This window comes from Gouania willdenowi, chromosome 22 (assembly GCF_900634775.1).
Source record: "Gouania willdenowi chromosome 22, fGouWil2.1, whole genome shotgun sequence".
Lineage (NCBI taxonomy): Eukaryota > Metazoa > Chordata > Actinopteri > Blenniiformes > Gobiesocidae > Gouania > Gouania willdenowi.
The window spans coordinates 28,373,790-28,391,112 of NC_041065.1; the positions used below are offsets into that span (position 1 = coordinate 28,373,790).

The following is a 17,323-nucleotide window of genomic DNA, read 5'->3' on the forward strand; positions in this document are numbered from 1 at the left end:
ACATTCATAAATGTGTTTCTTTTTACATCATGAAAACTTTAAACCTAGTTTTTGGACTGTAGAACTACAAGTATATCATAATTGCAAGGAAATGCTACAATACTTGTTTGATAAACGCAAGTAGAGATGGGCGACATTATCGACCAATATTTGCCCTAGAATGTAGTATCGGTGAACATTGACATGTTTTTTTTCACCGATATCGAATCCAAGGAATATTCTTTGGATCTCACGACCTGACTTGTCGCTATAAGTCATTTCCTGTCAAAACAGGAAGTCCCGGCACTTACTCCATCATCAGATCTACTACAAATGGCTTGTTAACCTCCATTTTTTGTGTTTTCATTCATGTTTTCATTTGGTAGACAGTGTTAATGATGCGTTTCAGTCGTTTTACGCATTAATATTGATCGTTGTTCACTGTTTAACTGCTATATTACACTATGTTACGGCATATCGAATATCGGCAAAAAAATGATCAAATATGTTTGCAGTAAATCCCCATGTTTCTCCACATTCACTCGCTTTAATATTTGTTTTTTTTAATTTTCTGTCTTCAGCTGTGATATCTATGAAGCCTCTGCCAGCGTGAAACACTTCAGGCACAAGCACTAACTGTTGTGTGCGTCTGCCGAGGGTTTGTTTAAGTGACGGACACAAAGGGAGGTGGAAAAGTGGAGAGAGACACTGATCAAGACGAATTTTCATTTCACGTTGAAGGTAAGCAGAGAGCAGCAGACTCTGTAACTCACTCAGGAACGTTTCTGAGGAAGGACGGAGAAGTTTATTATTAGCCAATAATTTCAGAAGCTTGCAGTCAAGCAGTCAGTCTATATGAGAAAATATGGGAAAATGATGCAGTGTGTGTTTACCATGATTTGGTTTGGAGGAGGAATCCAATAAAGATGATGAAGAAGCCTCATCTCTGCACCTCGCCGAGCCGGGCTAGTGTTCAGTGGAGTGAGGGGAGACGGAGCGGGGGGAAAGGGAAGTGATTACTGTCATTAAGCCAACAGGAAATGTTGCATCTCCTTGACGTTTAGTAATGCTCGCAGCAGCTGGGAACAATAAAAACATCCACATTGAGCAATTATTGGCCTGTCTCACTTACAGTGGATAAAAGTAATAATGCACATTATCCCCACATCCCCCTTTAAAGTCACACCGGAGAGGAAAAAAGATGCAGCAAATGAGATTTGCTGTGCAGGAAACTGAGTGGGCTGCAGGTTATGATTGACTGAAGGAGGACTTCCTGCAGAGGAGTCGTGTGACAAGCCGGCTCCTTAACTCTCAATACCAATATATCAAATTTAGTTTTTGATTTTATTTTATCCTTCGGGACTTTAGCTGGTGCTTCTGTGATAAAGAGCAAAGATTGAGGATTCATTATGTGCACCCAAACAGAAGGTTATCAAGCGAGTAAGAGGCTTAAAAAAAAATCATGTTCCATGTATTTGGTTGGAATTGTTTCATATACGATCAAAGTTCTTCAAGCATTATAACTTTAGGTGAAACGGGCCTTTCTCCTGGAAAACTGAACAAAGCATGACTACAAGGATAGCTTTGTTGCCATTAGCACATACTGGTTATTGTGCTACTTAAAGAAATTGGAATCATGTATCTAAAGTAATTTTACGTGAAAGAAATGAAAGAAGAACAATAGAGAAGTGGACTAGATGGTGAGTGCTTTGAATCCACATTCAGGTAGGAGAGCTAGCTGGCACTGCTCGCCCTGCATTAGCAGGGCTATTATTATAATTATTATTAATAAAAAAAAAACAATATCTTTGCTATGCCGAAACAAGTAAATGTCGAATTGTGTCAATTACCAATACCTATTCTCCTTAAAATGTTATATTTTTTATTGCAAAATAAAAACTACAAGGATAGCTTTGTTAACATTAGCATATAGCGTTGGGTCTTTGTGCTACTAAAAGGAATTGGGATAATGTATTTAAAGTAATTTATTGTTAAAGAAATGAAAGGAAATGTACAATAGAGGAGTGAACTAGACAGCCAGTGCTTTGAATCTACAGACAGGTATAAGAGAGCTAGCTAGCACTGCTAGCCCCACATGAGCAAAGCTATTATTAGCCGAATAAAAAGCACACCATCTTTGCTATCTTTGTTATCGCAAAATGAGTAACGTGTAGAAAATTTGTCAATTACCAATACTTTATATGTAAAGTTGAACTAAGCAGTGAGTGAAAAACAAATTGAATGTTTAGATGAGTTTAGCTTGTAGTGCTAACAAGTTTATTCTAAATGCACCTTGATCACGTTTAATGTGTGTAGGCTATATGGTAAAAAAATACTCTTTTTCATTTTGTTTCTTCTGTTTGTGATTATAATTTTAGGTGAAATGGGCCTTTCTCCTTAAAGTAGTATATTTTTTATTGTAAAAGAATGGCTACAAGGATAGATTTGAACATTAGCATATAGCTTGGGGTCTTTGAGCTAGTAAAATAAATGTATTTAAAGTAATTTCTGGTAAAATGAATTACAGGAAATGTACATTAGAGAAGTGGACTTGACAGGTAGTGCTTTGAATCCTTAGACAGGTAAGGATAGCAGCGCTAGCTAGCACTGCTAGCTCTGCATGAGCAAGGATATTATTAGCTAAATAAAAAGCTGCAATTGTTATGGCAAAATAAGTAATATGTAGAAAATGTGTCCTTTATACTTTAGCTGTAAAGTTAATCTAAGAACTGAGTGAAAAACAAGTTGAATATTTAGATGAGCTTTAGCTTGTAGTGCTAACAAGGGTATTCTCAAAGCACCTCAAGCTCAGTTAATGTGTATATGGAAAAAATCAGGTCAATTAAAGCAAATGAGGTTTTAAATTCGAGTGCACAAGGTTTTAGACCATCTTGTCTATTCCAAGACAACCTGAAAAACTTGTTTTGACCTTTTAGCTTAGTTTGAATGAGTGTTAGCATCTCTCCGCATACCGACTCTGAGGAGGTTAAGGCAGATTAAATGTTAATGATTGATTAGAGTCATCGTGGCTGTGCATAAATATCAAGGGTACATGAAAGGCTCTTTGCTTCTCTTCTCGTCAATGGCTGTTTGTACTGCACTGCAACTAATTCATGGATTTGTGAAACTGCTTGTCAGTTAATCAACAACGTTAGCATCCTTTCTAAGGAGTCCCAAAATATATTGCTGAAGGCTGGTGTGATAACACGTAGGAGTGATAAAACATGACATCTTAGAAAACCATATCCATGTATGTGTCGTTTTTTTTTTTTTTTTTTTTCTAATTTATTTCCACCTTGTCTTCTGGCTTCCTGTTTATGACTTTCTTCTTCAACAAAAAGAAGAGTTTTTTCTCAGAAACCTCTCCGACACCTGATGCTAACTTCTCGATATAGCTTCTGTGTGGTTGTGTTTTTTCCTTTTACCTTTTGCAGAGGCTTTTGAAGGTAGCGATGAAAACCTTCTTCTTTTATCTCCTCCGGTCTCTGCACTCTCTTCTCCTCCGCAGGTGGTTTCCCCTCTGGTCTTTCTTTCTCTTCTCTCGCTTACTCTTGCCAACACCTTTTCAAACACTTACTGTTAGATGTAGACTCCAATTTTTATATAGATTGGCCTCAAATGGTGGCCTGTGGTCTGTATCTGACCCATGTGTTACTTTTATTTAGACTAAAAGCTGAACTTGTGAAACATTCACAGTTTGAGTGTTTAGCTTTAGATAGAATTTGAAAAAAGTCAGTTTTTTTTTTTACCATGAAAATAATACACTGATGCTTTTACAATCATATCTGACGGTTGAAACCTATTTCTAACGAGGACTATAGCTTCAAGATCCATTAAGTCCCACGCCCCACGTACGAGTCGTATGGGTTGGGCGATTTAATTGATCTTTTTGGCAGTTGGTGTAGTTTCACGATCTGGTTTAAGAAAACAAAACAAGTGAAAAAAATTAAACCTTAACCTAGAACTCTTCTTGCACGCTGGCACCGGAGTAAAAACCAAACTAGATTAACTGCATTTACAGAACAAAAGCAAGTGAGAATGCTGTGTACTGAAATTGTCACACAAAGACAAATTCAACAAAATATTGTGTTGAATGAAAATTCAATAAAAATAATAATGAATTTAAATAAAATAGAAGATAACAAAATACAAATAAAACAAAAAGGAATATTATAAAGTAACAAAAAATAATCATAAAACAAAAATGCATGAAGACTTCATCAACTTCCCTCTAACCAAGAGATGCTAAAACAACCCAGCAGAATAGTGTGGAAAAATCTACATTATTCAATAGGTACAGAGCAGGGGTGTCAAACTCATTTTATTTCAGGGGGCCAAATATGGACCAGTTTAACCTTAAGTGGGCCACATATTTTTTTGTGGGAAAAAGAGCTAATTCAACATTAATATGCCCTGGTTTGCACTTCCATGTTTAAATTATATATACTGTAAATGATCAAGTATGTGAGTATAAGGATCTTCACTTAAATTTTGTAGAATAATTTGAGGAAAATTTACCAGATTTTGGAAAAATTGGGTGTTCTTTCAACAATTTGAGATCAAACATGTGATAAGAGCTGGAAAACTGAGCTCTGCAAATATTGTGGAGTTTAAAATAATTTTTGTTTTTGGAGGGACTGAGATATCTACACCTGGTGCTCTAAAGAGGGGGATTTTGCCTGTGGTATAGAGCATACAAAAGTGGAAGGAAATTGCCTTGCCTTGCCTAAATTTGGACAAAGGCTAGAACTTGTGAAAGACGGAATAATAATAATAATAATAATAATAATAATAATAATAATAATAATAATAATAATAATAATAATAATGAGAAATGCATTCTCACAATAAAGTAATTTCATGGAAAAATCCTCTTTAGGGAGGAAGGAAACCTTTGTGGACTGCTGGGTCATGGCTGATGTTATTCTATACTGGGCGAGATTCACCCCCAGCTTACTAGTAAAAGATGGTTGATTCATAATGAAGGCCGTTAGATACCTACCGATATGTAAAGTGTATTTCTCAGTTGATTACATCACTTAATGAGTTAGCTTGAGAGGATGACTGTATCCTAAAAGTGATTTTTTTTAATTTCTTGTCTGGGTTTTCTTCACTTTTCTGGATCTCCAGCTTTCCTCCTCTGATCAGGTTGTTTTGGTTCTACAGCTTTTAGAACTCCATGGAAAAACCTCCTGCCAAACTGGCCTAATGGGACCATCATTCTCGAGTCGGATGAAATGAGCAGCGGAACGTTTTATCGCTTGAATTCTTATCAGCCTATAACCAAGTTGCCAATCATTTCACGTCACTGTTTACCCCACGTTTCAGGATGAAGGGAACTCAAACTCAAACTCTCTTGGTGTCTTCTTTCTTTTTTATCCCCACCCCTCTCTCTCTCTCCCAAAGTTTTCCTCTCTCTGGCTGGGCGGCCGCAGGTTTCCAAACAAACTAGCTGAAACATGTTGTCTGTGAGTCCGTCCGTCCAGCCCTCCTGCTGGGCACTAAAGCTGCCATCCACAATGTAAGCAGGTGGCGCTGGCATCCCAGGGAGAATGGGCCGAGCATGTGGGCGTCACACAGGCGACGCCAATCCAAAATTCCCAGCTGACCTCCACGGCTAAGGCTGTACTCGCCAATCTTACGCTGATGCTTTTTGTTGTGTGTCTTTCTCCTCCTATTGTGCTCATGTTGGGTTGCGTTTCCGAATTCTGCTAACAAGTTTTTGACTTTTTTCCTGAATATACTTGCTTTACTTTGCTGTAATATCTTTAGTCTCTCTCTCTCTCTCTCTCTCTCTCTCTCTCTCTCTCTCTCTCTCTTTTTCTTTCCCCATTTGCTTTGTGTGAATGTTGTTTGGCCAAGTGGGACTAGCAGCAGGCCCCAGGCCAGCCGCCTTCAGTTGGACATTAATGAACGGAACTGGAGTGGGCACATCTGATGAAGCTGGCCATGCCGTCAACTGATTTTCATCTGGTTTGTGTGTGTCTGTGTGTGTATGTGTGTATGTGGGTGTATGCAATTCATTGTGAGTGTCTGACAACAGGTGCAGCCCAGATCTTTATGCACTGACAAAATACAGACCGTGCCTGTGCCAACACAGGTGATTTCCACCAAGAAATAATCACACAAACACAGCTATAGTCCATACTCCTCTTTTTTTTTCCTCCTCCCAGTTCTGAAAAAGGCAAATGCCTTTAAGACCTAAATGACAGTTTGATTATTTAGATTACCAAGGGATTGCTGTACTTCCATTCTTCCCACTAGAATCTTTCTTTATTGGTAAATTATATATCGTTGCCTTTGAGCTGACGGTGTAAAACCAGTCTGATAGTCAAACAAGGAAACACCTGTCTCACACACACACACACACACACACACCCACACACACACACACACACACACACACACACACACACACACACACACACACACACACACACACACACACACACACACACACACACACACACACACACACACAGCCCTCAGTAAAACGTCTCACTCGTGAGTAACAGACACAAACCCAGTGGAAGGTCTGAGTGACAACATCCTGTTCCTCTCTGGTTGTCAACAGGCCTGAAGCAACAACAGTAGAAGTTTGTGTGTTCATTAGAACGCTACCTGTCTGGGGGTCCCTTAGCCACCTGGCTTTTCAAACAGACGCAACGACGCAACGTTCACCTAATCTCTCTTTCTATATGCCACAGGCAGACAATTGAAAAACCAGCGTCGGAACAACACAACTAAACATCCCGGCATTCCCAAATGTCACATTATCATGTGTTGTACACGAACAGAAGCTAACGAGACGGGAAGACAGGAACGTGACTCCTCGGGAGGGAGACAATTTTCTGCCACTTGCGTCCGAGTCCAAAAATAACAAAGAACAAAAGGCGGATAAATGAGTGAATTTTTGAGCACAGGCTAGTGGGCTTTGGCAGCACCGGCCGTGCAGGCAGGAGGGGTGGGAGAGAGACTGTGTGAGCTAGCTAGCTAGCGGCCGGTCCGCACATCTGTCCACACAGCGAGGGGTTGGTTCCAGCGACACCCACAGAAACAGGCTTAACCTTCTCTCCCCCCCACCACCTGTTCGTGACTATGAGCCCCCCCGCAGAGCCAGCGCCACCGTGCTCTTCTCCTCTCACCCGCTCCCTTGTTCCCATTCTCTCTCTCCAAATCTGTTGGTCTTCATTCTACTTCTCTTTGTTATTCTGCCTCTAGTTTAATTTCAAAACTCTGTTTTGTTTTTGCCTTTTCCTCACTGTCTTTTCCTTGTCTGTGAAAATTTGCTCAGTGAAACCAAAGACAGCCAATTTTAAAGGTCTTGTTTTATACTTAAGGAGGATTTTGATCAACAGTTTGTGCCAGTGCATTGGATTTGGATTATTCACTCCTATTGGCATCATTCAAATCCATTTGGAAAAAAAACAACTGATTTTTCACTGAGGTATGCCAGAACATTATGAACATTATTATTGTCCCTCTTTGTTTATTTTATTATTTATTAGTTTATTTAACAGAGATGGTGTACATTAATGAGTCATTCCAGAATTGGAGGACATTTGGGCTTTGAATTTTTTGAAAGATAAACTTTCTCATTTTCATTTTTTTGTTATGTATTTATCATTAATAGGTATTAGACTTTGAAAAGCTTGATTTGCTCAGCTCAGGCATCAAAGGCACATTTTTTATTACATGTTTTATTTGTTATTTGTTGTCTTTGGTGCAACCCTGTTACCAACATTCAGATACAGTACCTTTAAAAGTGCATTACTTCATCTTTTAAAATATAATTCATTTATTGTTAGGCACAGAAAGTAACATCCTAACTGAATAACCATTTGATTTAAGAAATTATTTGATTTAATTCAAATTAAGTCATTTTTAAAATCTAACTTTCCCAACTTTTCAATATTGGCCTGTTGTAGAAAAAAAATTAAAATAAAAAAGAAACAAGTATATGACGTACCTCTTCTCTACCTTTGATCATCTCAATTCTATTTTGTCATGTGACTCACTGTTTTCTTCTTCTTCTACCATGCTAAATGTTAGGGTAATAGGGTTGCATGAATGTTGTGGGACACAGATTAAAAAACGTTTCCACAATTACAAGAGACATCTATCAACAAAATAATACTAAAGAAAGGGAACTTAAGTTGCATTTTAAGTGTTTTAGTTGAGATTCATTTGGTCATTAAGTGGGTGGGTCAAGAGAAAAATGGTATTTGGGGAGGTATTTCAGACCCTTTTTATATTAAAAAAAAAAAATCTTTTCAATCAATATTTTCTTGAAGTTTATTTAGATTTGGTGTCAGGACAAGTACAAGTTAAATACAATGAAATATACAGTGATAAATTCAACTCCATAATAAAATATCACACTTCCTTTGACATATAAAAATAACATTATTTGATCAAGAGACAATCATCAGATATTAAAACATACAAGTTCTTAAAATAAAACATTAAAAAGGACTAATTATTCTTGTGAATGCTGACACTCATTTACAAAGCGAAGGTGTATCTACAAAGACACTCTGAGAAGAAGCATATAATATAAGTTCCAGTAATTAGCTGGATGGAGTTTATATCTGACACCAAAGATAAAAAAAAAAAAAAAAATCCCTCCACAGCAAATCAAAACTGCTGTCTGTCACTTTTTTATTTATTTATAGATGTAATGTAATGTTCTGTACTGGATGTTCCTATGTCTCAAGTTGGAATGGAAAAGCTCAGCAGCCATGTGATCATTTGCAAAGATACACTAATTAACAAATTAATTAACTTTGTGTTGTGAATTCACAAAATAATGAAGTGAAATATGTATTTCTATTGGGCTCGATAGACATGGCTGCTGAACAATTAAATAATAAATAGAAAAGTCTCATGAATGTCATTGTGTTGTTCATAAATACAACCAAATCAACCAGTTTGCTTTGAAAAATTAGCTGAGAAATAATTAGGAAAAACAAACAATTATAATGAATTCAAACATGGTTTTCCTCGTGTGTGTGTGTGTGTGTGTGTGTGTGTGTGTGTGTGCGTGTGCGTGTGCGTGTGCGTGTGCGTGCGCGTGCGCGTGCGCGTGCGTGCGTGCGTGCGTGCGTGCGTGCGTGCGTGTGTGTCTGTCTGTAGAGGGGCATCTTGTTGACTTGCGTTCCGCTCTCTTGGGTTCTGCAAAACTTCAGATATTCTTTTTTGGCCCTTTAATTGCTTTTGCACACTGCTTCTGATGAAGATAAGAAGGACTCGGAGGCAACATCTCAATTTCTCTCCCCAACTGAACGATTCCCGTTTCAATTATCCTCACCCGCTCTCCTCTGCCACCCTCACTCTCTTGCTTCCTAATATATTTCATTTCCCTTACGCTTGCTGGTTCCAGTATCTGATGGCGTCTCACTCGGTTATCTATGCATGGAAAGGGAAGTAAAAGAGGCCCTTACTGCTCATTGAGGGAGAAAAGGCTGCAGTGCAGACCCCTTATTACAGAGCAAATATCAGGCACCATGTTCAAATATTAAGTAGCATTGGATATGTTCCTCAACTGGTTCCGGCCACTAACAGCTTTATATAATGTAGGCCTAAGAAGAAAAGATGAAGTGAACATTTAGAGATGATGGAATTGTCTTTAAATTGGCTGTATCAAAGGTCGATTGATGATGTCATTTGGATTTTAATCTTTGATTATGTGATATTCTGTAATTTTTGCTATTTCTGCTTGATTATTTAAGAAAAAAATAACAATAATTAAACAAGAGCACTCCGAGAGTTCTAGGTAGTGTATCTACAGTACCTGCTGGAGCATCTCCAAACTACTTGTCTGTCAGCTCACCTATTTCATTTAAGATCTGTTACAAAGATGGATACAAATATCCACATTAACAGACGGACAGATGGACAAACACCACATTATTCACCGGTAAAAACATTACGTCCTTGGCAGAGGTAAAAAACCTAAAAAAAACCTGCAGGTATTCTACTCAATTACAGCTGCAGAATGAGCGCTCCTTTATTCATTGCACTGAATTAGGAAATAACTATGTCGAAGTGAGTCTGATTCTGTTTATTCTATATTTTCTTTAGCTCACACATTCATTTCATGTACTGTAGTCGGATTTTCTAGAGCAGGGGTTCTCAACTGGTCTCAACCTGGGACCCACATCTTGCCATGGTCATTAATTCGTGACCCACTTTTTCTTAGAATTCAACCAACCAAATGTATTTTTTCAAAAATAGCTGATGAAAACACACATACATTTATTATCTTTTTAAAAGCGTGAATCTATGTATTTTCCTTTGCAACATGCATTTCACAGCATGCCTGTCAAAAGAAAAGTTTCTTTCAAAATAAAAGACAAGTCCAACATGAGAGACATTAAGTATTTATTTTATTTTTTTACCAGCTGTCCGCAACCCACTTATGGGTCTCGACCCACCAGTTGATAATCACTGTTCTAGACTTTCCAAATAGCAGGATGATTACGTGACCCTGAACGTCTCGCAGAAGCTAATTCAAAAATCGCTATCAGATATTTTTGAAAAATCAACTTTTTTGTGTGCTTGTTCATACTACACATTAAATTTGTTTCCTATCAGTCTGGAGTATGAATGGAATGCAAACTTGCAGTGACCCGCATGCGCAACAGAGGTCCTGAGGTGCTACGTGCGCAAGCAGGCATGCTCTTTGTTTATGAAAATAAATATGGAGGCATCTCATCTTTGGCGTGTGTGGCGCTGATAATATGTAATTCCCCCCCTCCCCCAACCGCTCCGTCATGGATGCAGAATTAAGACGCAATCGCATTTTGATGACGTAAAGGTCGGCTAGAATGCGACCTGCCTGTTCGACTACAGTCGCATTGCAAAATATCAGATATGTATCGGCTTTAATTCCACATATAATAGTGAACTGGGTCAGATTTGAAAAAATCGGAATTGTACTGTTCACGATAGATGTGAAAAAATCAGAAATGGGCAAAAAAATTGGAATTGACCTGCAGTGTGAACATAGCCTTAGAGTGAATTGGGACTGGGGTTCACAGTGGGGGTTTTTGTTTGTTATTAAGAGCAACATTTTGGAAAAAGTCGCTAAAATTATCGTTAGTTGCTTTTGTTGAAAAGGAGTCCCTAGCTAGATCTGAAAAGTCGCAAAGTTTTGCGACAAAGTTGCTAAGTACACCCGGGAAAAGTAATCTGGGGTGGAAAGATTTTGAAAAAATTGTAAAAGTAAAACTTTTGCTCCATTGAAAATCTTTTGAATGCACTTTTAATTTCCATATCCATATGCTCAAGGCCGTGCCAGCGGAATTCTAACCTTTAATTGCATCACGTTACATAAACACATTCTCTACTTTCATGGCATCACTTTATGAAAAGAAGAGAAACTTGTTATCCCAGTAATGAAATTCTCACTGAAGGCCAATTTCTCATGTTGCCTACTCAACAAAGACAGAAGAAAAAGGATTAAAGAGAGGGACGCTGCCAGTGGGTATGGTGCAGTGTTACAAAGACAATCAAGCAGTGTGATATCATATTGTTTTATAGCCTCCCAAAAGCTCCAAGTAATATTCTTTTCTGCCTTTCAAAATGGCACGACATTTCTCTGCGGATCATAGCTCAAGGAGTCGGTGTGAATCATCCTTTTCCCACAGAGAAGAAACCAATATAATAATTACAGAGTAATGAACACACAACAGTGAACATGTGAGTAGTTCATGGCAGTCGAGATAAGATAGTGTTTAAGCACCTTTTTATTGCAAGAGGTTCCCACAGTTCAGGGCGTTCAAAGGTCTTTTGCAACACCACCGACGTACATAAAAACCTGCTGTTCTTGATCCAGAGCAAATAATCATCGCAGACGAGCTCAGCTGATTAGTTTTCTTTTTTCCCAATCATCTCACAGACACACACACGCGGAAGAAAAATACTCATTCTACTCCACGCAAACAAACACATCTGATTTGATTTACCTGTTCATTTTGTCTGGTACTGAAGAAGTGTGAAATTAATGGATATTTGATTGTGAAGCTCTGTGAGAAACATGCAGAAAAATAGACGTTATTGTTTAGAAAACAGGAAAAAAAACACCAGTTTCATACATTTGAATAGGTATATAACCAAGATGCAACTTATTATGAAGGACAAATGGGACAGTTTAGTTGATTTACCTTCATTTATGTATTAAATAAAATAAAAACTGTGACATTTATATCAATTGTTCAATAGGTTTCTTAACCAGTCTTTCTGTATTTCTCCTATTAAAACTTTCTTCTTTTTTTGTTGTTTTTGTTTTGTTTTACAAACATTTACCTGAGACTTTAGTCCTAACTTGTGTTAATAAAATTGTGGATAAAATATTTATTTGTTTAGCATTTATTCCTGCAGGTTATTTGCATAAAATACTTAAGTCAAATTAAGTTTGTCAGGAATAATGATAATACTAATAATAATATAATGTAAAATATAATCTAATGTTAGCAATTGTAATAATTTGTTTTATTTTTTATTTAAAAGCAAAATATTACTATATTATCTGTGTCTATCAATAATTTATTGTCTGCATTTCATCGATAGGATCGTCAGGTTTTACCCTAAAACATTGCAGTCTTGTAGCTACAACAGTCAGAACTAACCTAGGGATTAAATGATTGTGTATACAGTATATTCACAGCAAAAATATTACATTAAATTGCTTTGTCTATGAAATGCGCTATACAAATACATTTGCCTTGCCGTGCCCTGCCTATATATGCAGCAATAATGCCTCTGTGAGGACTGACTATAAAGGTTTCTCTATGAATGGTAGGAACTCAGATTTTATTTGCCAGGTTTATAATGTCTGTGATAACCTCAGAGGTGGGTGTGTGTGTGTTTGCTATAGAAGTGACCGTAAAATCCTTTCATGTGTGGACTTTATGCCGCCTTCTGACCCCTTCAACAAGCCTGTTCACACTGCTGGTTAACACTTATCACTGTGACTAAACAGTAAATAAACATGAGATTTTTTTATTTTTTCTCAAGGTTCAATTCACTGAGGAAGCCAAGAGTAGCTACAGCAGATGATCAAACCAAAAAAATGTGAAGGGCTGAAAACAAGTATCTAATACAAAACCCCCCCCCCAAGACAATAATGGTTATATTCTAATAATTAATTATTGAAGACATTGAAACAAACACAAACTAAAAAGTTATAGTAACAGTAACTCATCAGTTTGTAAACACGTAGTTCCCAACCTTTTTTGGATCATGACCCCATTTTAAATTTTTAGTGACCCCAAATATTTTTTTCCTAGAATAAGTTTTTAAACAAAAACATGTTCTACTGTGTAACAAATACAGAGGAGCCAGGATTAGTGCACAAAGTGACATGATGTACCAGCTTTATACTGAATTTACTTCTTGTTCTTGTTCTTCCATTTTTTATTTCTTATTTTCTTTATACTGCATTTTAGTGGAACTAGATTTATATTTGAGAAAGAGAAAGTATAGAACACAGTTCTTTAAAATTGTGTATCGTGTTGTAATTTGAAAAGGAATAATTTGTATCCATAAAAACAACTTTATTATAGTAACGTGAGTACTTGTAACCCATTACTTTCACCTCTGGTCACGACCCCGAGGTTGAAAAACCCTGCTATAAACCTAAACCGAGAGACATTTATGGGGCGCCGATTGTAAAGTTGCGCATGCTAACATTTAGCAACAAACCACGTTTAAAAAAACGTATGTGATTTTTTTTTTCTGTTACTTTTGACCAGATCTAAATATTAAATCTAAATCTAAATGTTATATCTAAATGTCAATGAGATTTTGGGTGAATTAGCATATTAGCCAAATATTTAGTTTCACTCATGATGTATATATATAGCATTTAGATTTAACATTTAGATTGTATTTTTTACGAGAAAAACATATTGCAAACTTCACAAATATTTATGTAAATCTGGTCATAAGTAACATTAAAAAATGCACATATATTTTTGAAACACGTTTGTTGCTAAATGTTGCAAAAAAAGTTGCTGTTTATCTTAGCATGCACAACTTTACAGTCGCAGCCCCATACCCCAGTTCTCCCAGTTCCTATTACTTCTTATTTTAGATTTTAGGGGTTAACTCAATTTCCCTTTTAGAGACTCTCACACGCCATTACGACACACACACACACACACACACACACACACACACACACACACACACACACACACACACACACACAGCCAAACACACGCATTCATTAATTAGTGGCATCGTTGTCTTTTAATTATGCTTATGGCTTATTAGGCACCTCACCCATTCACCTGAGCCTGCGTGTCTCTGCTCAGCGCTGCACCTCGTAGTGTTCTATACCCTCAACTTTAAACCTTTAAACTTCCACCTGCACATTATGGCTCCAATAAAGCTGCTATCAGCCCGTGAAGGAGACACAGTGAACAGGTGAGAAAGAAAAGAGATGGCAAACATGGCCACGACGGGTTCTGATAAGTCAGCAACACAAATTAGCTAACTGCACTCCCAACTGTGTCACACACACGCACACACACGCACACAGTATTTCTGTCTCCCTTCTTCTTCTTTCCTTTCATTCCTCTTTTTTCCCTTTCCTCGCTTCCACAAACCACAGCGAGAGCATGAAGCGAGAGGGAGAGAGAGTCAGCCGGTGAATTTTTACAGCTCTCCAAAATCATTATTGGCAATTAGCGTTCGTCAGGGAAGACAGCAGCTGCTTGTAATTACAGGTAGCCCCTCATTACTTCTCAGTGTGGGGAAAAGGAGCGCTAGCAGGGAGGAGGTGTGTGTGTGTGTGTGTGTGTGTGTGTGTGTGTGGATGTGTGTGTGTGTGGGGGGGAAGTAGGAACATGTTCCGGAGTCAGTGTTTATATTTATTTATATATTTCTATAGCCGTGATGTTGAGCCACATAGTATATACTAGCTATAGCGACGTGTTGACAAGGGCACGAGCAGGTGCAGCCTTAAAAGGAGAGGAGTGCGTTCATTATAAACAACCAACGTTATCATACAAGTGTTGCACTGCTCCAGCGGTGTATGAGTGCGTATGATTGGATGTACAGTATGTGCTTGTTGCTTATTTGCTCATTGCAGGGATTAGTTATAGTCATGTGGCTTTTTACTTACCTTCTGCTGCTGCTCAAATGCTGTATATATGGTTGTGTTTGCAATGTCATGGTAACGTTCTACTCATACTAAGTTTGACGTCGAAATTAGTATGCAGTGCGTTCACATTAGATAGTATGAAAAGATTGAGTATGCGAGAAATACTCGGACGTATACTCTACTATCGCAGAGATGGGAATCTTCTATCAGAGGGGGGGCTACGAAAATGTGATCGTCTGATGCGAGGGCCACATCATCAACATTCATATTAGCATTTAGAATAATGACCAATTTCATCATTAATACAGATAAAAACAAACGGTTTTGTCTTCATAGTTTTTTTTTTTAGTTTTTAGACATTCTGTGTGTTTTTTAATTGATTTTGTCAATTTTCTTGTCAATATGGCACATTTTTTTGTCCTTTTTGTGTTTTTTTGAGTCATTATGTGTGTTTTTTTGGTGTTGTTGTCATTTTGTGCATTTTTCTGTATTTATTGTGTACTTTTCTGTCATTTTGTGTCTCTATGAAGTCCTTTTGTATATGTTGTTGCTTTTGTAGTCATTTTGTGTTTAAGTGGTCGTTTTCTGTGTTTCTGGAGTTTTTTGTGTTATGCTGGGCTTGATATAACTTCCAACTTTATGAGTTACAATTCTGTTTTGGGGGCCGCACAAAATTAGACAGAGGGCTGCATGTGGCCCCCGGACCACCAGTTGCCTATGTCAACTGTTTTAGGACATTTTATGCACGGTGGGCACAAGCCGAATGTAAAATTGTTGTGGGACTGTCTTCAGGCTAAAAATCAAACGTCGTCTTTTCAAAACAAAATCATCTCTCCTTGTCTTCCATTCGTTTTTTTGAACGCTGTTGTAAATAGGGCTCTTGCTTTGAAGTTAACCGGAAGTTTCTTCAGTAGCACAATGGCAGGTCTTCGAAAATCTTCACAATGTCGGCATGAAATGTGTTTCTGTGAGTTTTATGGATCAAATGACCACATATTGATATTCTACTAAGTAACTTTCTCGCTTAAAATGCTTTCAGAACTTTCCGAGGTGGAGAATATTTAGCGTCAGTGTGTTTCCGGTTTTGTCCTTGTAGGTTTGAAATGCATCTTGGGAAACTTGAAAGTACACTTCAGTGGGAATGCTCATCATCTTAATTATACTTATAGCACAGTGGTTCTCAAACTTTTCTGGCTCAAGTACCTCTTTTGTTATATTTCCAAATCCAAGTACCCCCTTTACCGACTACGGCATTTGTTAGTTAGAAAACCATTTAAAAACAACTATATAACATAATGATGGATTGAACGTGTAACAAAACACATTTTAAAGAATTACATTTTTTTTAAATGAGTGGAAAAAAAAAACAGTAATTAGTGCAATGGTTCCCAACTTTTTTTAGATTGTGACTTTTTTTTCTAGAATTAGTTTGAGCTTAGATTTATATTTCACAAAGTGAAAGTTTAGAAATGCCGTTGTTTAAGATTGTATGTTGTTGTAATTAAAAAAAAAAATACTAATAATTAAAACATTTAAAAAAATATTCTAATTTTTCTGAAATTTCAGGCGACCCCATTTAAACTCCAGTTGATCCACATGGGCTCCAGACCCCAGAGTTGAAAAACACTGATTTAATGGCTTCTGAACAGATTTATTTCTATAGTTTTTATCATTTCCGTTCATCTCACGCCTAGGGACCAAGACTGACTCTTTATTTGTTAATTTTCCACTCTCTCTCTCTCTGTTAGTACCCCACGTAGTTCCATCGTCTACCCCCATTTGAGAAACACTGTTAATAGTAAATTGTAGACCGTATATACTTGTTGAGTTTGTAGTGTATAGTGCGTAGAGTGCCGTTTCAAACACAGTCTATGACTTTTGCTTCATTGCTGAAAAAGCTGTTCATGGCTTCCCTGGATTTGTGAAATGAAACTGGTGCCGACTGAGGTTAAAATGACCTGACATTGAAGGGCACACCTCACTGTTACCATGGCCCTAAGACGCTGCACCGCATGGTACAGAGGAGCGTTCAATGGGTCTTGGCAGCTGATGTGTTTCAAGCTAATAAATCATTGCACTATTAGCAGTAGATAGGTTTGGATTAGGGCAGCTTCTCTTCAGCCAATCTTTCCTCCTACAGGAGTGGCTTCTGTCTGATAGGCCACACACTCCCTTGCAGAGGTGATTAAAGAAAAATGAATTCCCGACAGAAGCGGTATTTCCAAGCTAATC

At 37.6% G+C, this 17,323-nt stretch overlaps 1 long non-coding RNA gene across 2 annotated transcripts in view; it reads left to right on the forward strand.

Moving 5' to 3' along the window:
* The window catches only part of LOC114456562 (uncharacterized), a 142,619-nt gene that overhangs the window by 38,304 nt on the left and 86,992 nt on the right, over positions 1 to 17,323 (forward strand). For both annotated transcript variants that reach the window (XR_003672843.1, XR_003672844.1), the window contains exon 3: positions 561 to 720. This is a non-coding gene — a long non-coding RNA (uncharacterized LOC114456562). The remainder of the gene's footprint in view (positions 1 to 560; positions 721 to 17,323) is intronic.